At 42.7% G+C, this 27689-nt stretch overlaps 1 protein-coding gene across 3 annotated transcripts in view; it reads left to right on the forward strand.

Annotated features, from left to right (window-relative positions):
* LOC117601228 (uncharacterized) overlaps positions 1-27329 on the forward strand; it is a 177464-nt gene extending 150135 nt beyond the window's left edge. The window contains exons 6-9 of one of the 3 annotated variants that reach the window (XM_076692824.1): positions 14323-14480; positions 16559-16701; positions 25078-25283; positions 26964-27329. The gene's annotated coding sequence lies outside the window, so the exon portion shown is untranslated. The remainder of the gene's footprint in view (positions 1-14322; positions 14481-16558; positions 16702-25077; positions 25284-26963) is intronic. The other 2 variants (XM_076692825.1, XM_034317748.2) reach the window with 2 other exon arrangements.
* The last annotated feature ends 360 nt before the right edge of the window (positions 27330-27689 follow it).

The following is a 27689-nucleotide window of genomic DNA, read 5'->3' on the forward strand; positions in this document are numbered from 1 at the left end:
TTGCTTTTATCTGTCGAGTAATTGCACTATGGTGCAGTTTGATTTACCGTACGTTTAATCTGGCGAATGATACGACTGTCGAAGTTTAACCATTTCACAATTAACTCTCTGAACGTTAATTTGTCGTTGAAACGACGTCATATCTTCCGAATCTCCTGAGCATAGTTTGCGTCACAACTTAAAGCGACAGATCAGAACGATTAGACTTCCGAGAGCGTTCGTTTCTTCCAGCAGTTCCATTTTCAAGGGAAAAAAAAAGGAGGAAGTTAATACAGAGGTCCACGTATCCCGTTGTCCCATCTTGTCTTATCTCGTCTGTTATGGTTGGACGGTCGTTGTTCAGTAGAACATATCATTGTACCCCCTGGCACGAAGACAGCCTCGAGAGCGAACCGGCGTGGCGAGGGTGGTTAAAAGAGGTCCGAGGAAAAATAATAACAGAGATCCGGCTACTTCAACCATGGAACACAGAACCATACTTAGACGAACATTAGTGTGATAGTGGCCATCCTTTCGTAGCAAGTATTTTTGTCGACGACCTAGCAGGGATTACATCGTTTCGACGACTTCGTCTAGCATCTTGATGTTTCGAACGATAGCAATTTCTCGCCGGAAGAAATTGCAAACGCCTTCGAGACGTTCTATAATTTTTTAAACGAGTGAGTAACACTAATGGAAAATCAAATAAGAAATAATTTTTTGTCCCCTACACTTTAACCTGAAATAATATCCTCTTTCCGTTCGAAGAGAATATTTTCAGTGACACTCTGCACGGAATTGATGAAATCTGAAAAAAGCGTACATTATAGGATCTACTATGGTAAAAGGAACTTAGCATTCTGAATGGTCGAGAGGAAAAAAATTCGCGGAGTCTTTGAACGTTCGCGTGGAAATCGAATCAGAAATCAGAGGACAATCGAATTCGTTCCGGCGTTCGGCTCTTCAAACGAATTTTATTTTCTCTTTCGGGAGTAGCTCGCCCGGAGCGAGCGGTATGGTAATTCGGGAGTACAAGAAAATTGGCCAGACAAGTGGGCTGATCTTCGAGCGAAGCTTATCCCGCGTTGAATCGCGCGACCTATTCTGTTTCGATCAGCCCCGATAGAGAGTTCTTCGTGGTTTGTAGGTGACAGCCGATTACTCCGCACCAACTGATGGTCATTCATTGACCAAAGAGGGTCGTTGTCGTTTAGGCAACGGCGCAATCGAGGCAACCGTTCGCTCCTCGCCTGTAATCATCCTCCAAGCCCTGTTGTTCGATTACAAAGGTTCGCACTGGTTCGTTGATTTGATGGGCTGAAGATAACAGTCTCTGTTACGCGACACGATTGCAAAAATTCTGTTCATCAAATGTGCCATGATTTTTTCTGTAAATGATCCGTGGAAACGTACTATTTATCAAATTGCAATCATTCTGGTACACTAGCGATGCCTTCTGCACGATAAGGTGAAGATGGGTCGAAGACGAACAGCTGAAATTCTTGCAGTGTATCCGTTCGCGAAAAGCACGTGGTCATGGGTAAAAAAGCAGCGTGATTCGTTTGTATGCAAATGTTTTCTTGTAGCCGTTGGCTTGCAGGGCCGTTCGATACCTTTGTCGGATAAAATGTTCGCCCGTAAGCGACGAGCGTACACAGGTAGCACAGGTATGCCATAAAGCGCGCCAACTTACCATGTATATTGCGAAGGTCTACCTGAATTTCCATTGAATGATCAGTGTATCGGGCATGTTTGTGTGTTTTTGCCCGGACGTGCCTAGCTGCTAGGGAACAGGTCGTGTCGCTTAATGTATTCCTGGCGATAAAACCGCATGCTTAAAATATAGGTCGCTTTCTAGGTCGAACGTAGCCTCCTGCTACTTTGGTGGTACCTATTGCCTACCTGGCTTATGAACTACGTCCTATCCTATAAACCAGTCGCCTGGAAACCTATTCACGTGCTTTTCGCGTTCACAAAGTGGAAGTTACGACTGTAACACTTTCATTACCCGACGCATGATCCACGATCGATGCCGAATGATATCTTCAAATTGCAAGTAGAAAATTTAAATCATTTTTATTATGAAATTTAACGGGTTAAATAGATATTACATTCTATATCTCTATCCCGAAATTGTTCATTGCCAAGGGCACAACAGCAAGGAAAATAATTACACTTTGCAACTCAAAGAGCAGGTACATTGTCGAAAATCGATCGTATCTAGTATACGGAATAGTGTACGGTTATGGAACGGAAACATTATTCTGTAACGTAACTGAACGCTTCCGGGTAGCAAGAAACACGAGGGCAGATTCGCGAAACAGAATGGATCGGGCCAGATCTTTGGCAACGAGCGAGCGAAATTAACAAGGGCATTATCATTGGACTCAATTTCTGATGATACCGATCCGAAACATGCTGCCGGGCAAACCGCCGTTTCGGACGTTTCTCTGATTGGTTTCGATACGCGGCCGAATCAAGAGGCAAGTCGTAGCAGTTTGCGGCAACCCCTCGCCCAACCAATGATGGCGGAATTTAATAAAGGGAATGATTACGTTCACCGCAAATCAGTATCGAAATGCGTTCGACTGACTTTGACGAATCGAGAACGCCGTGGGTGCTCTACGTTTTGCTCTCCACCACCCGCAAGATATACCAATTTAATTAATGCCGGTAAATGTATTGCTACCGATCGTAATGACAGATACGAGCCAGGACAGATATTGCGAAACTCTGACGCGACCATTCTGTCTGTTTAAAGGTAACAATTATCCAATTTATCATTAATTCGAAATTTAAAAATTTTACAATATCGAAGGTTCTAATTTTTTGAAACGGGCCAAGCTAATCCTAGTGCCAATACTTGGAAATCAATTAGAGGCTAAAGTGAATATTATTCTTCACTCTATTTATATTTGGAAGATAATTTAATTGTTTCTATGAAGCTCACGTGTTATCTTCACATTATCAAAGTTTAATGAGCAGACAACGGAACTGTAAGACGAGGGAGAATGATTTAACGATGCAACAAGAGGAAACGACGGTTTTCCAGTTGCCCCGTTCGCATAGACGTTTTTATATTGCCATCGAGACAGCTGCTGCTTCCCTGAGGACTGGGAAGAAAGCTTTCGACGAAAGAAAGAAAGCAAAGGAGCGCGGGAGAAAAGCGTTATTGTTCGTTACATTACCGTGCATGCGAGCCAACGATTAGCGTTATAGTCTCTACATCCGAAACTTTCTGAAAAAACAGTAGAAATGTACTGACAAGGGGAACATTTCACAAAGGAATTCACGGTTGATTCTTCCTTAATGCGGAAATCCTTGTAATCATCGACAAAAAATGTAGGGAAAATGGGGATAAAAGAGCTTATATCTAAATTTTCGATTAATTGAGGCATCCAATTAGTATCAGACCATCCTTAAACGAAGACCGTTTCCCGACAAATAAATAATTTATCAAATCTCATCGATCGATAGACTGAACTACTACACAAAGGGCAGGTGAACGAAGGGGTTAATTAAAAAATTCACTCTTCCGAATGGGAGCAAAAAATGGGAGGACTTTTAAACTGAGAGACGAGACGAGAAAAAAAGAGCGAAGAGAGAACGGGTTGAGAAAGGACGGTGGTACAAAGGGAAAGGGCGGTGTAACTCGTGTGTCTGAATGTACGCAAAATGACACCGGGGGCAGTCGGTCGAAAGGGCCCCCCACATACACCGGACGAACCTTTTAGAAAAAAGTCACGGATCAGAAAAGAGACTAGGGTCCTGTTCGAGGTGGCGGGCGAAGGAGAGAAACGTCGAGGAGAGGTAGAAAGTCTATATCGAAGGAGTCCGCGCGTTTAGCTCGATCCTACCTTTATTTTTATTTGCGCTTCGTTGTTGATGTTCATGTAGGGCTTCGAAAAGATCTATCCCCGTCTCTCGTTTATCTCTTTTTCGTTGAAAAAAGGCAGCCAGGCGGCGAGGAAGATAGAGAGGTTGCGTCGGCGAAGGACGATAAAAAGGAAGCGGTTGATTCTTTCGGGAATTTGTACCATCCATGAGAACGGTCCCTTTTTGAAGGAAACGCTGTCTATGCTTTCTTCTGGTAATAGAAGATCTTTCTTCGTGATTCTAATATATTTTTTTAAAAAAGATGCATCAACTACGAGAGATTGAAAATTATATAACGATGTACAAGGTTTATCGTTGACAGCTCGTTATACAAACGATCAAGATTCCGTTCGCATCCCTTCTTCTCTCCAAAAAGCAGTGACAACAACAGAGAGTATACACTTCCGGAGCCCTGTCTAAGTCTTCAACCACGAACACTATCGACATCCTGTTTCCTCGATACGCCAGCAACTTCGTTATCCATTAAGGCGTCTTAATCTATGCTTAAGAAACCCTCCATAGTTTCCTGTGTAAAGGTTGCGCGAAGAGAAACATCGTTGCAACATTGTCATGGACATCATGTTCTGGGATATTAATAATCCGATGTTTCTTTGATTCTCTACATTGTCGAGGTTTCAAGAGCATAATTGGAAAGTTGCATGTCGTTTTGAAGACAAACGAAATTCTCTCTCTCTCTGGCATGAAAATGCAAGTACTGTCTGTTTGAACGAGGGAAAAGGCATTTGTAACGCTGTCTCGAGAGCAAGCTCGAGTTTCTTGATTTTCTGTCGTGCAGTTTGCCTTCTTAATTGAGAACAGAGGGGAAACAATGCGATGAGAAAGTACGCTCCCGATTGTCGACAGAGGAGTGACGTGTAAAATGAAAGAGCCAGAACGGAAGAAGAGGAATCGTGGCTCGTAGATTAAGCGAGATATTGGACGAACGGGTAACCCAGTTCTTGCATCTGCAACCTTGTTCCATCAAGATGCGCCAGCTAAGGAGAAAAGCTTTTACATCGACGATTTTCCGTGCCAAGAATATGTACAAAGTGTATCGATCTTTCTGCATTAATTTCTTCAGGGTACACTCCCGATCAAATGCCTTTAAGAAGCACCGAAAGGGGTGTGTTTACCCTATTCGACATCCTGATCCACTCCCTAATTTTATATCCGTGTCCACCTCTTCTAGCTTATTTTCCTAACTCGTTAGGTGACATGTTTACTTTTCAATGAAAAAGTTCATCCAACTACGGAAATTGCACTCCTGTAGCAATTCAGCGTTTAAACTTTGTTATCCTCCACGTTACAACAACAATGTTTCTCTTTTGCGATGTAACTCGGTTTTCAAGCTTTTTGGCCGGATTCCAACGTTGCATCGCGCACTTTTATCCGTGATTCATTCAACTCGGTCAAATTAAGTGGTTCTAGACGTAAAGTGACGTTACTATGGTTCTATCCTTCGCGGAATCCAGGGGATGACATGAAAAACAGGTTATATTTCTCCTCCCTCTGACGCACAACGTTTTCAGCTGAATTCAAGGGCTAGGGTGGTAGCTCGGAACTTCTATACACGCATCGAAACTGCGCCGGAAGTGGCGTTCCTTGGTCAGAAAACAAGCCGACGACGACGCTCGACTTCCTACGATTTCGGTAAGAAATCGTTCGAACTTATCCAATAATACTTTCGGCCACCTCCCCGTTGGTCATCCGTCCCCATTGCCGGAAAAAGCTCTTTTCAAGTTTCCATCGAAAAGCGGTACAGCTATCGCGGCCCGACACATTCCCCGGTTGAAAACGAATCGTGTTCGCTCGTTTCCAACTCCGACGATCGCACGTTGTACACTTGAGACCCGCGGAAGAATAGAGCTGGTAAAAGTTCAATCTGAAATACGTATCGTCGAACCCTTGGCGAGTTTGATCGATTCGTCGTAGGGCGTGGATGAACGATGATCGGAAACCGTACTGATAAATGGTTTTATTACGTTCGTTGGCAAAGTTTCGTTCCATTGTTCCCTGGCCGTTTATAATATCGTTATGTAAATGTATATTCTGTTTAATTGATAATATAGTGACCATTATGCAGAAATTCCGCCATTTGTTCGTACGCAAATAGGATTTATTTGTGTAGAATAATTATAGATATTTTATTGGTTCGATGATATATAATGTGAATAATTATTGTACTGTATATAAATTACGATGAATTGGACGTTGAAGATTTTTTTAATAGTATCATCGCACCAATAAATTTAATTTAATTTAAATTTCAACGAGTAATCGTCAGAAATTATTTTGATTTATTAAAAGGACACTATTTAATTTGGCAATCAATCCCTGAAAACTGTGTCGCAAATCTTTTGTTCGACTGTCTAATGTCGATGGTCAGATTTAGCCCGGCGGTTAGGGTGCAGGGGTGTGGAAACGCGATGCGGACTTTGCGAGTCGCGAATCCGGCTCGACCGTTGCACAATACAGTGAAACGCACTTCACTCGGGGGTACTCCACTCGAAGAGCGGCTAGATTACGAGGGCAAAGGTACATAGGTGCGACCCGAGTACAACCCACTTTCGTATCTCAAAGGGGAAGGATTTATGCTGAGCAAGACAGAGAGAACCACATGAGCATTTCGCATGAACGATTTCAAACGTGTCCTTAACGGCGACCTCGGGACACTCTCCGTCCTTTGAAAGACGAGTGTACATGAAAGGAAAGAAACCGAGAGAAAAAGAAAAGGAAGGAAATGAAAAAAGTGGGAAAGGAGAAATTGCTGGACTCTGCTTCTTAAAAACGAGGCCTTTGGGAGAACGCGTTCACCTTTTCAGTTCAATCTCTAACCAATCTACACCTTACAGGTCATTTTGATTCAGCTATGTCCATTTTTCAAAGGTCGATTCTGGGAAAAAATATTTTCAGATAAGTAAAATAAATTTTCAATATTTTCTAACTGGTGGACGCGTCGAGCTCTCCACACATTTCTATGGTTAATTGAGAGATGTACGAATACACTTGCCCTCACTGTACACATATTCGTCTCTTTGGTATGTTCAGCGATTTATTCATCGTGCCAGGAGCATTCGAATAAACACGTCAAATTACTGTGGCATTTAAAGCGAGAAAGTGGAACATCCTAGATGCGACGTCTAATTAAAAGGTCGGGTGTTTTATGAAAAGATAGAACACCGTTAACCTGGTTTCTCTCGTCGAGCTGTTTTTCCCTCTCTTTTTTCGTTTACTGAAAGTCGAGGAAGGGAACAGTTCCAGGAACATTACAGAGTACCTACAAATATTTGACGATCCGTTTCGTGCAGTTTCTTCGAAACTCTTCGAAACGGTATTGTCTTCTGCCTCGCTGTTTACAGCACGATCGTAGGACACTTTGTACCGCAAGAACAGCTATTTGATAACTTCTGAAAGCCCTTCAACTTCCGGCCAACATTATTGTCACCGATGTAGCTACTTCTTTCTTCGTTGCTTTCACAGTTTCACCTGTTTTGATGGAGCTGGGCGATAAGAAAGAAGAATCGACACGAGTCGAAGTCGTTACGATCCCGTTGAATTGTTCCCGGTGTTACGACGCTTCTCTTCTTTTATATACCCAAGAAAAGGATACTCGTTGCACGCTTGGTTTCCGGTGCATCTCCGAGCCTGGTGTCGATATCCTGCTTATGTTATTCATTTTATATCGGCGAAATAAAGTTTGCGTTACGCGGTTGATAGAGTGGAATAAGAATGAGCCGAGGTAGAAATCACGGAGAGGTAACTTTACCAAGTAGAATACATTTACTGATAACTCCTTGGTTAAACATAAAACGACTTCTTCCTATTCCCTTTGATCAGCAAACTATTTAATTGAAATATCCGACCTTATTAAGGAATAATTACGAAAAAAATTTCTCCTCTTAGCATTGAAGTTTCTTCTTACTCCATTAACTGTTCAATGAAACATCAAAGCTCTTCCAATTTGAGTACAATTTAAACAAGTTCTTGTCGCAGTGATAACTTGGTAAGAATCTAATCAAAATTTCATAGCCTCAGTGATGTCGGTGATTCGATAAAATATCGTTAAAAGTACTTCCAGCTGGACGCGTCGATTCTGCAAAAATCATTTCCAATCGCGTCTGATTGAAATTCAAAAAGTTTTCGGAGTCTGAAAAAATGAAAGCTGCTCGAAGCGAAAAACAATCCCGAGTGTCTCGTCGGGTCGTATTTTTTATCGAAAAGATCTACGAGCCGGAGGACACGTCGAACAACGGCAGCAGAGGCGAGCACAAGCGATTGGTCTCGTTGTGGAGATTCGAAGCGCAACTGACGTCGGCGAGGCGGTGCATCGCAGATGCACCGGTACACTGCAATTAAATGTGCACGTATAGAGGAACGCGGGGCAGATTTATGCGTCACTGCCGGCTACGCGATATCTCCATCCCGGTTGCTCGATCGACTCGCGAGCTTCGAAGCCTCTCATCGAATTCTTCGCGAGACACAGCCACCGATCGCGCGCACCTCCGCCTCACGATCGTCGCGTATCTCAGTCAGTCTCGGAGGAGGATACGTGCTTGTGCTTTGATTAACACGTTAACTGCCACGGGGGTCATCGGTGATCGCAGGTATGATTTAATTTACTTGAATAATCGAAGAGTAGAAAAAGATCGCAATTCGAAATAGTTGATTGCATGATTTCGTAACAGAGAAAAGTACCCATTGCAAAATCCTGTACACGTTTTATCAAACAATAATTTGCAAGACTTTGTCGATTAAATCATAGCTGTCATTCTTCAAGGGTTCTATTCATGCCGGTATACACAGCTGTCATTTTTATGAAATTCTCACCAGAAATTCTCATCGCATTTCTCACTGTTCTAACGTTCAGAATCCAGTTAACCTTTCGCAATTACAGATAACATCGAACATTATAGTTGAATAATGCCTGCGGGGTGTATCGAAGATCGGGAACTATAAAATTTATCCCGACCGATCAACATACATACGAACGGATTCGTGTAAAAATGACAGAGGGAAGAAAAAATTTCTCCATCGATTCTTAACGCTCTTTGGAACGATTACCGTACACGCCAGCGTTTAACTCGAACCTGCTGGCGATTTATCGCGTGATACAGACATGAAGAACATTGATTTTCGTGACGTTTCGACGCATCAGGGCCACACTTTCGTAAAAACGAAGCTTCGAGCGAGGCAAGTAACACACGGTGTTCCGTCGTTTTCACGGAGCGGCGAGAAATTTGTTCCACCGATTTTCGGGAACATCTTTTACAGATGCTCGCGATGAAATCCGACACACGCACACACGAACGGTACGCGATGTGCAGCTATAGATTATCCTGTGTAACGTGACGTACACGTGGCGTGCGAGCGGGAATATCGAGCGAGCATTGTGGCCCGATCGTTCCGATCCGGTTACGACACAACGGACGATCGGACGCGATACTTATTTAGCGTACCTGGTAATCAGCGACCATAAAAATGAACATAAACCGACACGTTTTGGTATGGTAGGTGGACACGAGCGTGAGACAGAGACAGAGACTGCTGCCTCTGAGTCCTCCTGCCCCAACTCATTCTTCGGCTTCCCCGTTTAATAGCAATGAGAACCTAAGTTCCGGCAATAAAGCCTAAGTGCCAACTCGCATCGTTTACGGGGATGCTTTTTCTCCGGTAAGAGCTACGGGAGAATCTTCCAATGCATTACGGCGAAATCAAGTTTTGGGGGGTCAAGCCTTTAGGACCCTGCGATTGAAACAAAAATTTCAAAAAGAAGCAGGTAAAACTATTTCTGAAATTTGTAATTTTACCGGGGTTTATTTTAGGCTTTTGTAAGATATAAAGTACAGATTCGAATAGAGAATTTATTTTTTATTTTTCAGTACAAATAGAAGCATAGTACAAATGTTTATAAATTAACCTAGGTAATTTCAAGTGTTGTTAGAACAATTAATAACGATCATTAAGGGGCGACCCAGTTTCCTTAACGGTTAAAGAAGGACGAAGATACATTAGGGGCCAGTTGAGGCGGCCATCTACCTTGCTTTCTCGCTCCCTGGGGAGAACGGGGCAGCGAGTTCTCGGCGAAACATGATTCTTGACTATCCCGGCTGGGCCCAAGGATAGATCGTCCGTGGAGATTGTCGGGGGCGCAATTTGTTTCGCTGCCTAATACGAGTCTTCTTCCACGAGACGCTTGCTACCTGGCTCCCGCTCCACCAGGATAAAATCCGGCCTCCATGTATGCGAGCTACAAGCACGCGAATTTGTCCGACCGGCCGCAATAGCATAATTTCACGTTGCAACAGGAACACTATCGCGATTTTTCCCGGTCGTATCGTGTCGACAGGTTCACCTTTTTTTTTTCTTTCAAAAGAAGATCATTAACCCTTTACTACAATTCTTTTCAATTTAACGCGAAGGAGACTGGGAAATATACTTTTGATCACCACAGCCGATGCTCCATCACGTACATTCTTAATTTCCCTCATCGATTCGAGTGAATTCAAACACGAGGAGCCGAATTTATTCAGGAAATCCGAGACCGTAGGTCCCGAAGATAAGCAGGCAGTATCGAATCACCGTAAATATCATTTTCGTGTAGCGCGCGAAAGGCTGAGTAAAGAAGGGTGTAAAGTAATGTCAACTTTTTCTCGCAATTTGCATTATCTGCGACGACACTCACGCGACTTAATTAAGAGGATATAGTAGCGTTTAGCGTCGAATGTCGTGCGTGCGTTGAAATTAGAATGCACGCTGCTAATAAATTTTTTTTTTCTCTCATTCCAGTATTAACAGTGTACTGTTCGTAAGTCTCGAATTCCACGGATGAAATAAAAGCGTCGAAGGGTAGAGTAGCCAGGAAGAAACAAATTAATCACGCGAGCCAATAACCCGAAGCTTTCCATTCGTTCGACCCGAAACCCGGCTACATCCTGCCGGGATCTTTATCAAGCCCAAATAGAAAAGTCGAACGGTAACGTATATATAGCGCGGGGCTTCGAAAAGACGAAGGAGCTCGAGATAATCCCGTTAGCACGATGAAAACGTTCCGGTGGCGAGATTCTGCCAATACGCCTTGAAATATTCTGAATGACCGGCGTTCGCCCCCTTTTATCCCCCTTTTCTTCTCTTCCCTTTTCCAACCGAGCATACGCGTTCCGTTTCTCGAACGGTCAGAGAAGCTTCTGCAATTATTTTCGCGGTGAATTCTAGCGAGGACCACCCAAGTTTCGAGCGGCGCAACACGATCGAGGTGGAGCCCGGAGGTGGCTTCATTGCTCCAACTCACGAGATATTTGCATCTGGGACCGGCGTCAGTTAATTCTGGCCATCAAGGCACCATGCTGTCCCTTCCTGTCTCTCCTTCCCTTTGCCGACGGATACGGCTTAGAAAATTCTCTCTTTGCTTATTCCAATCGATCTGACTTGGCGAAGATTCTATTAACACGTGCCGCGAGGGCTGTCGGTAATTGACACCTCAAATTTTATATTAAGCGCGAATTTTTGCTGACTTTAAGGATTGTCATTAATTTTTATTATCTATATCTCCTTCATTGTCGTCGCAAAGTACGAAGGTAGATCCCAAAGAATTGTAAATGGTTTCAAACAGCGACTCGAGAGAGCCCGTGATGGAACGGTGAAAACAGTTTCACCGGCTTTTATCGTTTTAATTCCACTTATTTAAACGTAGAGAAAAATAGAGAGAGAATATTTACCATTCAGGACGAAATTTCAATTAAGCGCCAGTCGATATGCATTGACCATTAATAACAAATAGCCTGCTCGATGTTTCTATTAAAAGGCAGAAAGCAGACAGATTTAAATAAGAGGACTAGTGAATATTTTCTTCGTTCTTGAATGGATAAAAGAAAGAAATATTCGACGAAGAGAGGATCTTCAATATTTTCTACAATATTAAAAGCAACGAGCAGCAGTCCGCTGTTCTGAACAAAATACAAAGAAACAATTATCAGAGAAAGTTTCACGTCGAATATTTTTTCAACGCGAATAGTTTTTACCGCGTCTCTTTCGTATTGGGAAAATTGAAAATTTATCGCACGAATACCGTATTTGACTAGATGGATGTGGTCGGTTACCTCGAGTTTTACGATCCATCGATATAGCAGGATGGATCGAGACTGGTGCTTCTTGAAATACGAATCGACGCGGGGTGCTTATGACCCCTGAGAAAGGGTTAATTTTCAAATTCAATACGCCCCTGAAAGATATTGACGATCGGGTCTGCGAGCAAGTGTCTTTTGCATACAACCGGTCTCGAATTTTAAATCAAGGAAACATATATTATGCACCGGGGCAAGTGGAAAAAAGAGTGAAAATAACAAAGGTGCCGACGAATCACGAGAGTAGAAAGGATTCCGCTCCTCACCGCGTCCAATTTGCGTGATTGATTAGCCGCTCCGAGTGGTCTCGCGGTGTTGCATCGCGTGGTGCGCTAATTTTCCCGGGGCGCGATAGTAAATTAGCGAGAAATTCGCGGGAGGTCCGTCGAGAAATTAAAAGAAGCTCCGAGTGCGAGAGAAAAATAAAAAGAACGGATGACGTGGAGAAGAGTGGAAGGAGGGAGGGGAAAGAACGAAGGCAAGGAAAGCAAGAGTGAGTTTCTAATTATCGCCGAAACGCGTTCGTACGAGCGCGTGTATTCCGTACGCGTCGGTTTGCGCGAACACCCACGATTCTGGACGTGCGTGAAACGAAACAAAAAAAAAAAAAAAATAAGGTAGGGAAATTATACGTACGAGACCAGCGGGGGTGGCGAACAGAGCCACGTTGCCCTGTGATATTCATGTTTCCATATTATTTATGACTGGTGGAACGAGTGGCCGCACGCGTACAACGGCGCTACGAAACGCAACCCGTGCGCCTAACACGTACATTATGCGGGGTAAAGAAAAGAGCGAGCGAGCCGCGGGGCTACCAGTCCACCATGGGGGTGGAGTGAAGCGGAAAAAATAGAAACAACCCTGTCTACTCGTGGCACAGGGGTGGCGCCTTGCCCTCGTACACCTTGCGCTTAAATCGTTCACTCTTTTCGGGAAGTTTTCCGTTTAAAACCGATCCAAAAATTTTCAAGATTTTCAGATTAAACTTTTACAGGATATTATTCGTACAATACAAACACCTTGTGTTTTGACCATTCGAATAAATGAACTTTCTCGCGTGTATGTTCCACCGTCGCGAGTACACCAGGCTAGATGGTGAGAGTAACATAATGATTGGTTGATAGACCAGCAGGTATAAGGGGAGGTGTGGCATCAGCACGCGTTACGGGCATAATTCATTCGACCAGTCGTGGGGACATACACGTGTACGAATGTGAGTTTTATCGTTCGATAAAAGGGCCACGATCCGTGTACTCGTCGTTTTGTACCCTTTTCTATGCTGCCCTACCAATCGATATTTAACGGACGTTACAAGTACGCACGTTGTCATTAACGATCATGTATCGAGTCTCAAGGTGAGTCGCTCCTGCGCTGTTTATATCTCAGTCTCGATCGGTTATCGGGTCATTGCAGTCGAAGAAATTTACTGGAGGTGTTGCGAAGTTTTATTATAGATGGTTTAAAAGAGGGAGGCATTTGGATGAAGCAAAACGATTAGGGTCAAAGAAAAGTACACTTGTTAAAACTTGCGAGGTATGAGATTAAGAGAATGAAACTTTTTAGGTAAACTTGGGATTGGATGTAACAGCGTAACACGTTTTGATCCTAATTGGGGTATACCGGGGTTCGAAGCTGACAGACGACTACTCCACCCGTTAAGCCCGATGTATTCGTTAGCGAATATTCTCTTCCCAAAGTTCTTCAACTACAAATTACCATTTGCACAATTACTGTTTCAGAAGCAGCTACTTTGCATGTCAAAAACGCAGAAACATAATTTTCTTATAATTCTTCAAAGATGCTTGGAAATCATTTAACGATTACAAAAGATCCATAGATCGTTCCTCGTATTAGTAATAACGAATCCAGTCATTGTTAGTACAATTTGTAAACACTCGGTCGCGTTATTAATTTATTTATGGTCGGGACGGCAATGCGCGAGCAGGTTACACATGGTCGAGAATCAATTAATATCGGCCGTTTTGCACCCCCGTGGAAGGCGACCAGCGTTTCAATCGAGTTTAAACGAAATCATCAGGCGATTCGGCAAATAACGCGGCGGACCCTGTCCGAAAATGTACGCAGCAAACAGACCGGTTAAATAGAAACGAAATCGCTATTGTGTGCTCGCCATGGGGATCTCGCTATGGTGTTCTATAGACTCATCGCGAAATGCTGTGAACTTGCATTTTTTCTACTTAAACTTCTGATTTTTATATATTAAAATTATCTAATTTAATTATTTCTTTTATTCAACACCAACATTTGATAATCGTTGTAAAGGAGAAAGAAAGAGCCGTAAGTTTGTATAAGAGCAGATACTAACCTCTTTTTTGTTTAATTTCAGAACGTTTCGAGAAGGCGGTACATGAGGAGCGTGGCGCAATCTCGCAAAGATATATCTACCCCTGTGAGAGCCATAATGCTGTAACGTTCCAATAAAACGGCACGAAACAAGGAAATTAGTTTTTCATCCAGGTCCATTTACCTACACATGTGAAACAGGTAAGCCATTTGCACTATGCTTTTCTTTCCTAGGGAATAACGCTAAGTTATTAACACGTTGACTACTATAGAAACAGCCACGCCTAATGTAACACGCGACAATATAGAGTGTTATGGGTGTTGAGCATTAATTTTTTTTCCAACTCTTCAATTTACTAGCTAGAATAATTACTAAAGTAATTTCAGTCATATTCAGAATGTTTTTGCTATTTTATTTGTTCAAAATTCAAATTAATTAATACATTGACAAAGTAGCGATTCGAATCAACGATCCAATTAAAGCAATCCTCCCTGAATTTTAAAAATAATTAAATTTAACGTTCACGATCACATCGGGGAAATGTTTATTAACACGAGTCGTTATTTTCGCGCTCATTTTTACACGCGTTCCGTTGGCAAACGTGTTAGAGAATAGAAGAGGCGAATTACCGAATGGAAAAATGCAAGGGCGCATTATGCCGTGTCAGAAAACGAAAGAGGTCAACCTTGTTCCGTGCAAGTGGTAAGAACTTAACGACCAAACGTATTTTCAACCGGGACAATTATCCCGTAAAACTTTTGCCTCCTTCCTGCACACCCTCCCCTTCCCTTTTCCTCCTTCCATTCGGCCGATTCTTCTCTCGCAAATCTTTAATACGACATCCTCTCTCCCTTCCACTTCTGAACACTCTTCGTCTCGCCTCGCATCGCGTCCTGTCGGTTCGGTGCTCGCTAAAGTAATTAACACTTTAATTGCTATCGCTTTTCGGGGAGAATGGCTGTTTTCGCTTCCGAATAAAGTAAGTTCCTTTGAATCATTAGTATGGTTATACCAGACAGAATTATTAATGTTTACAAACGTGTAAAATCAGTGAAATGAACATTTTTCCAAATCTAATGTAATTTTAAACATCAAACTTTCGATTCCTCGAATAAATAACAAACGAGCTTCTAAACGAAAGCAGTACGAAACTTTTGAGGGTTCGTGTTTGTTTGCTTCGCGTTGATGATCAGGCTGGTTCGGGTGAAAAAAATGATCCCGAACTTTAGACGACGTTCGAGCACGTTATTTAGCATCATGGAACGCTTTAAACTTGGACTCGCAATTATCGCGAGAAACTTTTACTCGCTTTCGTACACCTCCTTCATTTTATCTCTCTCCCTGTTCGTCTACTTTGCGCTTCCCTTACAAATCTTTGTCAAAGCGCAGCGTGCACTTTCTTTGTCGGCTGCACTCTGTTCAACTTCTCTCCGTTTAGTGCGCGACGGATTATTTCACCTCTTCCAGCTGCGCCACTCCCGTCTCCTCCTTGCTTTCGACAAATCTAATTAACAAAGTCGTTTACTTATCTAAATGGATTCTGTACTCGTCCGTTTCACCGTGGGCTCGCCCTGAACGGCGTACAGGTTCGCTCGTGTACCGTCTCGTCTCTCTCGAATCCCGTCTGCAGGAATTATTGGCGAACTTCTCCGACCTCTTCGTTAGATCTAAACAAGTCGAAATCGGTAAACGAAGAGGCTCCATCGGATCGTGTTGTTTCCGTGAACGTAGTTTTTCGAGCGTTCTTTCCACCGACTGGACGCTCGAGCGATGTTAACTCGTTTCTAAGAAAATTATTCCAAGCTCCGGCTAGGAGGTCTACTCGTTCGTTCGTTAATTGCGGTTTCTCGAGATTCCAATCTCCTTTGGAACAGAGATACCGAATGAATTCAAGCTTTCAGATTTCAATGAATTCTATTAATTCAACTCGATACTCTTACGCTACGACCACCTGCCTGAGCTTCTGCTTAATTTTAATTTATCTCCGCTGGACGATCAAAAATGATCGATCACCGCTCTTGGTGAATTATTATTAATATCATGGACGGTAGATAAATTTACTCGTCGCAAATTAATTTTCGTTATTGCAAGCTACTGATATTTCAGCCCGTCGCTTGAATGATTGACACGTATTACTGGTACTCCTTCTTTCAATGATTTCTGCATTATTCTTCAAATTGAATTGAAAGTTAAAAAATTGTATTATTGTTGCGAAACGCGTATAATGATTCCAAGCCATAAAGGGACTCCTGCCACATAATTTACGATCTGTCCTTAGGGAAACGAACGGAGAAGCGTGTTCGAGAAGGTTTCCGCGAATCGGTCGTCCGAGAGGAGCTCGAGGAACCGCGAACAAAGAGGCTCGTCTCCGTGGAAGAGGCAGCCGGTGTCCGACGAAAGGAAACGCGGTGCGCCATAATGGTAAGATAAAGATCGTGGGGATCGCGGATCTAGTACCGATTCACGGTCTCTCTCCGTTCTCTCGAATAGGGCCATACGTATGCTCGTTTACGCATACGTCTACCAGCCGCGAGGATTTCAGCTCCGTGGAAGTAGCTGCCCCTGCAGTTAAGACCTCAGGGTATCAGGTTTCCCCGATTGTATCATCAAACGGTCCCTCCTCGGTTTCTTCGTCATCTTTCCTCCGCGTTGCGCTGCACCGACCGTCCGCTCGGTTATTTTCAGTCTCCTCCTGCGAGATGGTACACGACCACGCTCGCATTTTCGAGCCTATGATTTCTTTCGTTGCTCGTGGCCGGCGCCGACGACGATGCTACGCGTCGCGCTTTTGAGAAGGACATCTCCCGCGAAAGGGGTCAACGCCAGCTGCACGCCCTGGGTGACGGCTATCTCGTTCCACCATTTCTTTAAGGCCAATTCACAAGGATTTTGATTAGTTTATTCGATACGAAAGACTCTCTCTAATCCATCGCTAGAGACTCTACTTTGCTTGTTAACCTCCGCCTAGGAGAACCGCTTAAAGTAGCAATTCGCACAAGTAGCCCTCATTGTTGCCCCCGTTACTATTGTTACCTTTAATTTCCCAGCGACCTCGTTGCAAGGAAATCCACGTTCGCCGGTCCATGAAAAAATTCAGGCCAACCAGTGGTGTCGAGCGAAAAGCTCGAAGGCCGGCATTCGCGCATTCCTTCGTCGACTTCCTTTAAGTGGTAGCGTACACCCCCGCTTTCAAACGAACCACGCTCGATTTATGCGAATTAAATATAGAGGCTTTTATCTGCGAGTAGAACGCTTAACGCTTCGTATATTTATGCGTGCTTGGTTAAAATTCGTTTGAAGTTTTTATTCCGTGACTGAGAGGAGATAGCGGAGAGCGCAAGGATACCCCCGCAATCCGAGACAATATCTCGTTTCGGCTAAGAGGATCGCCGTCTCGACGACGGTTTTAATAAATTTCAACGATTCCACAGCGACGAAATCTCCGCTCGTTGCAATATACCGTTGCGGCCTGCGACCATCTACGAACCAGCACGACAAAACGAGCGTATTCTCGGTTTATTAAGCGTCATTAACGAGTCGACCCGGTCGACTCAGCGAACCGTTTCCGCGTAAATGTTGTCCCCTGACCGTAAAATAGAGCGTCGACTCTGTAAATGGAAATACCGTATGAATGACGTGTCACCGTCTTATATTTATTTTAATGTTAGGTCCATCTAAATTTATATCCCTTTTTTAGAAATTTCCATCATGATCGAACAAATTTGCGTACGTTATCGTATCTGAAGCAGCGATCGTTCATGTTGGAAATAATTCATGAGATATTGGGTGGATGAAAAATTCACGAAGGGCCAAAAGCTGGCGTATCGGACGGTAACCGTTAACGAAACAATTAACTGGAAATTAAACAACGTGGTTAATAGAAAATCAACGATGCAGCGCATTCATAACGAGCTTATCGCGGAGTTAGCCGAGATTTCGCGGTAGCTGTTCTTTCCGTCTCGCAGCGTGTAATGGATATCCCAACCCTGGCTGATGATCTATTACCGCGAAAATAGGTCAATTAGACCGGCTGGCCTCGGGCCACGAGGTACGTCCCGAATTTCAGGCTAATTCTGTTGGCTGCTTTAATTACTCTGCAGGTTGGAAACGCGGCAGATCAAAGCGACACATTCGCCAGAACGATTTGCAATCGCGAGGAAAACACGACCAGTCGGTTACCTGGAATATCGGACCGAAACTCCCCGATTCTCGTTCGTCATTGACGTCTGCGAATCGGAACAATTGGATGGTTTATTATTTCCCGCCCATTCGACCGACTAATTGGCCTAGTTATCTGAAAATTGTACGAACAGCGTGACCTATGTTCCGAGAGGCAATTATTGCCGAGTAGTAGGTTCCAACTGGGATTAAACTGTCAAATTTTTATGGATATGGCAATTTTGATGGAAATGTCGTTTGGCTTTTTTATATGAATCGCGAAGAGTTAAAAATTCAGGATAATTGTTTTTTTTATTGGAACTCTAATCATTGGTGATTGAAATTTTAAAGACCAATTTTTGCAATTTAGCAATTTATGTTATTAATGAATTATTATCAAAAACATGTGTCCTGATTTTATCGAACATTGTCTGATGAAAAAATTCGTCGGTTCCTCATCGATATGCAAGGCGCAGGAACCTCTTCGATATATAAGTCCTTGCAAATTTTCGAAGTAGAGTGGTGCGTGTAAGAGCTGGTAATGGACGGTTCGGGTTTCCCCGTTCCAACGTGAAAATCTACGTTGCCACAATGTAACTGGTCTATAGGGTAGAGCGCGAAGATCGTGTTACAAGCGAAGCCAGAGAATTAAGTGCTCGCGTGTGTTCGACGCTTCGTGTAATTTTACTTTGTGCACCGTTGCACGGCCAAGGTGGAATTTCATTGAAGCTTCATCCACCTGGGAGTGCAACGAGAGAGGAACTTTCTTTGTAAAACGTATACAGCTTCGCGGTGGCGGGGACCGGGATGCGCGCGGAAACGGAGTTTCAGCGGTAAGATAATTTCGCAGGTCGGTGAAGTTAAACGCGGGCTCGCGATAAAGTGATCGGACAAACAGAAAATGACGACGTGTTCGTTTTCGTGAAATTGCTTTTCCCTCTTTTTTTTTTTTTTACGAAATACATTCGTGATCAAAGTACATTCCTAGTCAAAGTACATCGCCAGCCAACTGAGCCTTCGTTAATGTTTAATTACTTCTAATACTCATTTATCGCTCATTAGTCTTGCTAACAAATTGAATTCTAAGTGAAAATTAATAACGTACTGCAAGGATAAGTATTCATCACAATAATGTGCAGTAAAATAGTCGTGTGTTTATGTACGTGCTCGAAAAGCACACACAGACTTTCTGGTGGATCTAATAATTGATTGAATCGTAATTGTATGTTCATGAAACGGTAGAATAACGCCGATGATAAACTATTAAACGGTGACCATACACCGTTCCGCGTTTAATAAACCTACAAGCATGATAACACTATATTTATTACGTTACGCAAACCGGTCGAGGCTTAATTAAATGTTTATGACATATTATTCCTGGAGGATATTAAATTCTCAATTTGCATGGGATATACGTTTGCGCTATGCAAACTAATCGGCACTGTTCTAGCAGAGATCACGACCCCGATCAAACCTTTATCGAATTTTAATTGTTTCCGGAATATGGGACAAATTGATTTAAGAATTATCCATATCACACACTGTATTCTTTCAGCGTGTTATTAAAATGTTGGGAAGGTACTATAATCCACCTAATTCGAAGAAGGAACTTCTTTCTAGAAAATTGTTAAAACTTCCTGTTAATTATTGAACGACCCTTAAGCGAAGAACTGACACTTACATTCTGAAGTATGACAAACTCGCACATACAGCTCGCAATCTAGAGATCCACGGTTCAAATCCTTGGTTCCCAACATTTGTTTCTTTTTTTTAATGATAATTTGTCTCTTTTTGAATAACTATTACTTAAAAATTATCAAAAAAAAAAAAAAAAAATTTTTTTCGGAACCAAGGATTTGAACCGAGGACCTTCGGATTGCGAGTCATGGATCCACTCCGTGGTTAAACACATGAGTCGCAATCTGAAGGTCCTCGGTTCAAATCCTTGGTTCCGAAAAATTTTTTTTTTTTTTTATGATAATTTTTATGTAATAGTTATTCAAAAAGAGACAAATTATCATTAAAAAAAAGAAACAAATGTTGGGAATCAAGGATTTGAACCGTGAATCTCTAGATTGCGAGTTGTTGTGTAATTTTGTCATACTTCAGAATGTAAGGAGTAACTAACTGTAATTGTTAATATCTTTTAAACAATTAGTCGTCTGCCCCCAAAAGGGGGTATAGGCACATTCAGCTCGACGAGCTCTACAAGCTGGCAAAGTTTCATTAATAAGTGAGTGTAACACTTGGGTAGTCGAATGCGCTGTTTGATATTTCTCAACGTAAAACGGAAGGAGCACCGTTGCTCTGGTATTTTTCGTAGGTATTCTAAAGACCAGCCATCTCATTCGGACGATTAAAACGTTCATAAGTCCAATATTAATTTCATAGCGGTCGTGGATTAAGCTTTCCTCGAGCAGAGGTCCAATAGCGGGGACAAACGCGAAAGAGATAAAGTCCAGGGTTGCATTCGCGAAGAAGAATGAGCACCTTCGCCGGAAGTATCGCAATAAAAGAGACCGCGAAGTCCGTGGCGCGTTATTAAAACTTTCAACTCGACGTTAATGAAATTGTTCCGAGGTGTATCGCGCGTTAGCATCGTCCACCGTCTACGCGTTTTTCCCATCGCGTTGGCCTCTTTAAGCGTCCCACATTTTTTTTTTCTTCCTCCACACGCGTATACGTGTGCGCTGTTTTTTTGTCGGTTTTACAAGGAAAACGCGTGCCAGGTGGATGTTAATCATACTTGACGCGTTTTACGTGGCCGGCCAACTCGAGCGGATGTAAATTCGTCACGGAATCGAGACGCTAGATCGCCTACGTTTTCACAGAATCTCGTTACCGATAATCTGAACAATTTTTTATCATTATTATACCCTTTGTCCGGGCTTTAACGCGTTCCCTGATCTTTCGTACTCCTCTATTGCTTAGGATACAAATAGGACTCATTGTTCGCCCCGTAATTGTCCAGCGGCACGTCAATTGCAGTTTACAGAAAAATTGGAATATGCCGTGATGGTGTACTGTTATTGTTCGCTAAATCGCAATCCCTTCTATTTCAGTAGTTGATGCTTGAAATTTTGAAAGGAAAAAATAGACACATTTTCAATACCCTTAGAGTAAGTTAGCCCATATTATTATCATTAATGCTCCTATTTTTTATTAAACCCCAAACTCTTCAAACCCCAACCCCATGACGCGACGTCGTTAGATCCTTTAACGATTCGAACTTCCATTTCGATGTCCCCCCGAATGCCGAATTAGTCGACTCCGTGGATTATTGCTGCTTCGTCGTAACTCGACGCGTTTCTAGCAGCGTCGAAAGCATCAGGTGCAACAATATTTCTGGCGCATGTGGCGCGTTATATTGCTCTATAAAGACGTACTTTCTCATTAAGAAGTTTCATACTCATTCGCCATTAACGGAAGAGGGGGCAGGGCCCCTGTGAGGCATGCATTCACGTGCCAGTTGTTAATAAATTCATCGCGCCTTTGCTATAAATAACAATCATTCTCGCGCGAGAAACGGCAAAAGCAGGAAAGGAGATGACGGGGAAAAGGTGAAGAAAAAAAAAACGATAAAAAGGGAGAACGTCTTAAGAAAGTTGTACGACCGACAGAAGGCATTATTCTTCTAATCTGTCTCGATCCTGTTCAACCACAAATTGCATTAAACCTATGTTTTATGGTCGTGCTCCAGATTACTTTTATTTATACTCGGAGGCGAGACAAAAAGGTACCACCTTTCGGTTTCGTACCTCTGGCCGGTTGTGCCGTATTATTTTTATCGTTGGCGATAATGTTAAAGAATTGGCCGTCGTCACGACAGGATATTCGTGAGTGTGTTAAATGTCACGTGTTTTAGCTGAAAAACTACTTCATTCCGACATGGATGTCAAATTATTATGAAAATTAGGCTGGTAATCGTTAACCTTAGAATTCTTTTTTATAATTTTGAAGGGTCGAACTTGCAGACGCTCGTCAATACACTACAGTAGAGACATTTTGTTTCGATTGAAATTAAAGCCGTTACGCGGAAGGATACAACTTGTAGATCCGATAGAAATTGCTGTGTGCCTTGCAACGCTCCCGTGGGATGAGTCGGAGGAAGGAACTCGCATGCATATAAAGTGGGGCGAGGATATGCGCGAGGGTTAGCGAGACTTGCTCGCTTTTGTTGGAAATTGTGTTTATACTTGCGCGTAAAGAATGTTACGGAATGAAGCCTACGAAAGCATTGCCCCTGAAAAATTTAAACAATCTTTTTTAGATCAAATATTTCTGATCCCCCCAAAAATTGAACTTGCTAATCATTATAAAAATGGTCAAGCAATTTATTTTAAAAATATAGATATTCTTGCAAATTTTAAAGATAGAACTTCCACTGTTAGATTCTCATTAGCCCTCTTTTCCACCTTGTATTTCATACACGACACGACATTGCACTTTTCTCTCCAAGCCAATAAAAATGCGTCGCTTTTGTGTCGTAAAGGGAAGAAACGCTCTGTTTTCCGCGCGCGTTCGCTGATTCGACCGATATTTATGAGGCTCCCTGTACAAACAGACAGGCACGATGAAACCAGGGATGTCTTTTAGTAGAAAATCCTCGCGGCAAAGAGTGGATACGTTCATTGTGCCGCTCTGTGTGTCATCGTGGAATAAGCAAGACGTCCCCTGCCAATTTATCCCAACGATACTGGCCGTCATTCCTCGTTTCAAAGAATATTCCGATGGGGATTGAAATGAATGGACCTCCACCCCGTTTCTTTTCCGGGACGCTCTTGATTATTGCCGGGAAACAATGACTCCCGAAGTAAAAAAAAAATATCGCCCATCACGGAAATGCCTCTATCGTGGAGGAAAGATTGCGATTCCTTCGACAATCTTTCAATCGAACAGAAGCAGAGGCACGGTGTAATTAAACTTGGTTCGTATCATCGTTTTTATAAAAATCATTTATGTCTAAAAAAAATTGGAGAACCCTTGTAAAAAAATTTTCTTCAACATCCCCTAGCGAGTTAGAGCATCATTGAAACGATGTAACCTGTTATGAATATCGTTACCATTCAGGGGATAAACCGGGTCGACAGGACAGCAGTGTAATCTCAGACAGTAAAGATCTTCCGTTTTCAAGGATAATTAAGGATCCTCGGAACGTCTGGGACCCTCTGATACGAGACAGAAGTCAATTAATAATCCTTTGTGATGAAGCCAGTTTAGTCCTTCCCGTACAGTGGCTATATAATATCCTTTAGCCAGCCGGTGGCAAAAGCTGCTATTCAAGTTCGTCAGTGGGGACAATGGTTCCTTAATCCCGAAAATTTTTTTCAATTATACCATCCTGACCCCTGGCCCTCTATTTTCTCGAAGAATCGTGAACGGTACGACGCCTCTGACGGCGAAGCTAATTAAACTTATTTCAAAAATTCGCCGCAATTTCTTTCGCAAACATTATTCATTGTTAAGAGCCTATCCAGGCTCATTTTCTTTGGCCGCGTTTCCACTTGCCGCGTCCCGGATAACCTTCTTCTTCTTCCTTCTCTTCTTCTTTCTCCTCTTTTTGCTGGAAAATTGAACGACCTCCGAATTAATCTGGCCAGCCTGCTACCGTCCGGCCATCGTTGCGTTTCCGTAATCACAGTCTTCTCCTTCCATTCTCCATTGAAGATTATAAAATGCACCGTCGAACAGAAAATTGGATTTCCACGAGGTAACTTCCTCCTGCTGTTGAAACGTCCTGCTGGCCGACCAACGACCGTCGGGATCGGCCGCCATTTCCGGTGCTTCGAAACATCCGCCAGTAAACTAACTTGCACCACCGTTTCTGGGTGAAACGAGTTGACGAGCGATTTCTTAGATTATTTGCCAAAATCTACCTCGTCGGTGTATCCGAGATCACGAGGTATGTTGCTCGTTTAACGTGGAGCGTTACGAATGAAATAGAAGGGACAATTATTCTTTGGATCCTCTTAGAAGTTTCTAAGCTATCTCAGTTTGTAAGCCGGTCTTACCCTAATTCCATGAAAAGTTTTAGTTGACGGTCACGCTTGTCAGAGCAAGCAACGTGTGCAAGCAGATTCTGATACCCGATAGTTGAATAAAAATACTTCTTTGGTGAATCAAACTTCAAAAGAAATCAAGAAACGTGGGGTAAAATTTTTTTTATTTAAATTTAGTGAACTGGATAGCAGCACTACTTATCAAACAGTGCAGTCAAACTAGTAGGAAAGGGACCAATGGGTTAAAATGAAAAACAATATTGGTAACGTTAAAGAGATCTTTATTAATAATATTGAAAGAAATAATTCTACAGTCGTTCACACGCGCATTATTCGCATTATTGCTGATTCGCAATTGAGGTTTCTTCGTGTACGACAAAAAGAGTAGCTTCGATTCCAATTGCTTTCATTTTCTCTCCCCCTATCGGATTCTCCATCCCCCTTCCTTTCTCGCGGCGAGGAAGGCGACCGCTTTCGATGCAAATTTTTACCCCGAAGCGTGGTATTAAGAGGCGGCGAGTGAATGGTATCCTTTAATATCGGGAACAGTTGCTCGATCACGCTTTTCCAGCGTGAATTCGAGCGCGTGCGCGTGCACCATGACTCTGATGACGATTCTGCGTGTACCGGCTTCCAGCACCCTCTCCGCGTGTTGACTTTACGAGCTTAAATGCGGAATCTTGATGAGTGAGGAGGATTCGTTGGAAGGGCTGCTCGATCCACCAGCAACGTCGCTGCTAATATCGACGACCCTTCGTGAAAAGGGAAGAGGCGTCGAGAGGAGGAGGGAATTGCGAGAAAGCTGGCCTTTCCAGAAGGGAAAAATTGCCGGAGACACGCGAAGTGAGTAGACCTTTCACGCGTACAGTTACGTGACAAAAAAGTAGTCTAGAATTGTACTTAAAAAATTTCAAGCAGATATTGATAGAAAATTTTAAAGATTGCAATGCACTATAGTTAACCCCTAAACTTCAACTACAATTTATTTGTATCCAACCCTTCTAACATTCTTAATTTCGTAACAACTTTTTCCTGCCGCAAAACTGCCAGGAAATTTAAAATATCGTGTCCAACGAACCGTTCAAGCCCCTCTCGGTTATTTTAACGCATCGATGGCAAGGAACACTGGATCGAAGTCGAGACACGGTAACGGGAATGATAAAAATTACAGAACCCGCTCAGTTATAGCAGGGGGTTGGAACACAAATAGCAAATAAACGAATACGCGTGTGGCCGGGGGGTGAAAAAAAACCTGTCGCCCTGTAAAAGCGAACACGGTACGTTAGGTTCAGTTTCCGCGATCTACTCGTCGTCAACGACGTCTCTGCGTCCACGGATTCTGGTCTGAATTGTTTTCCGAAAAAACGATATTCCGCGATCACAATTGCTCGTCGGCAATTCTCGACACTCGTTATAGAAGTTGTAACGCCAACGTTAAACACGACGAGGGGGGATGAAACTTCCATAGGGTGAATCGATCGTGTCAGAAATATAATGATATTTTTTCCTTTCTTCTTATTTTTATTTCAAATGAATCTTAAGTATTTTGAAAGGCGCTCTCGCGCAAGAGTGCCGATCAATTGAGAAGCGCCCAAGAGGTCTATTATCGAACCCAACAATACCACAATTTATTTATCACGTTCATTGAAACAGAGAGTTTCTTCGCTTAATGAAAGCTAAATGATCGCTAGCTTTATTCAACGCGTCGGTTCTCAATTAATTACATACCTGTTATTTCCGTCGATGAAAGATAGTTACAATATTTCAAAGCGTATCCGGATACATTCAGAAGTTCGCTAGACGCGGTAACAGGCTGTCATTTGGTGAAATATCATCGCGATCGTCGCAAGAAACGCGGCTTCGTTCGACGTTGGAGCATCTAATTAACAACGTCGCGGAACAAGTGCGCATAATGAACGTTTCAAGTGCTCGTTGAGAGCGTTACCCTTCCTGAATGGCCGTTTACGCCTTGCGCGTACACGCAATTAGCGCGCGCATTTAAACGGAGCGGTTCAGATTCGTCTTCATTCCGATGATACGCTAGCTAGCTGCGAAACGAGCAGAAAGGGTCGCAACTTGAACGTCGAATAAAGCTGTACACGTTCGCACCACCCTGCGAGTTCATTTTTCCCTTTTCTTCTTTCCTTCTTTTTTTTTCCTCGCAACCGTGGTAATTGCAATCTACGCGTGAACAATGCCTTTATCGTTTGCACGCCACCCTTAATTGCGACTTTGCGTTCCAATGCACGCATAAATTACACGTTCCTTTCCCTCCCTTCAGGGGTATATAGCTGTAACAGGGCGGCTAAAATAGACACTTTGGCGCTTGTATAACTCTGAACAGATAGCATAAATGGACGCATTTGCAAGGTAGATGAATCGCATTTACTCAAACGAACAACGTTTATCTTGAATGATCAGTGGATTATGCGTTGCTGAATTGGAAATTATGAGAATAATTAGATTTGTGATATCATTGCTTTATTAGTCAAATATTTTACTATAGAAAAGTATAATTTTCAGGTGATCCTGCTGGAAATTCAACGAAGACAAGGCTTGACCAACGTTACTCGATACAGAGACCTTTTGCATCTGTATGGAATTTGATCCAGATCACTCCGTATTTGTGGAATTCGAGACGAATCACCAAACCAGAGGTAGATCTGACACAAGTAGACCTTAACCTATGTTATCTGATAAATTCAGAACTCTACAAACCTGTTAGAAGTTTCGTAGATCCACAAAGCTTCAGAGCACCAAGAAAATCTCTCCTTTTTCTTACTTCATGTAAAACCACCATTATTTATATCGTCATTTTTCCTGAGAAACCTACTTTGCTCGATACTGTGTATGTTAATTTACCTTTCTTGTTTTAAAAATAAATATATATTACAATGCATGTAATTAAGTATATAATCTGTCTTAAATTTTTACCTACAGAACATACTTTGGTTTCGATGGGGCGCATTTATGAAAATGTTGAGAACCGCCGATTCACGTCATTCCCCGTATATTTTATCAGACGAGCCAGAAATTGATTATCTAAAATCTTCCTCACTTTCGATGCACATCCTCTGTGCTCGCTGAAGAACTGTTATCGGAATTTTTTGTTCCCGTTCGATTGTTTGAAACTCGAGTTTCTTTGACGTCGCTCGTTCAAACGTTTTCCAGTCCGCTTTGACCGTTAACCAGGCTTTTTGCAAAACGATCTATCAGAAAAATATTTGAACAACGTGATTAATGAGCGAC

Source organism: Osmia lignaria, chromosome 16 (assembly GCF_051020975.1).
Source record: "Osmia lignaria lignaria isolate PbOS001 chromosome 16, iyOsmLign1, whole genome shotgun sequence".
Classification (NCBI taxonomy): domain Eukaryota; kingdom Metazoa; phylum Arthropoda; class Insecta; order Hymenoptera; family Megachilidae; genus Osmia; species Osmia lignaria.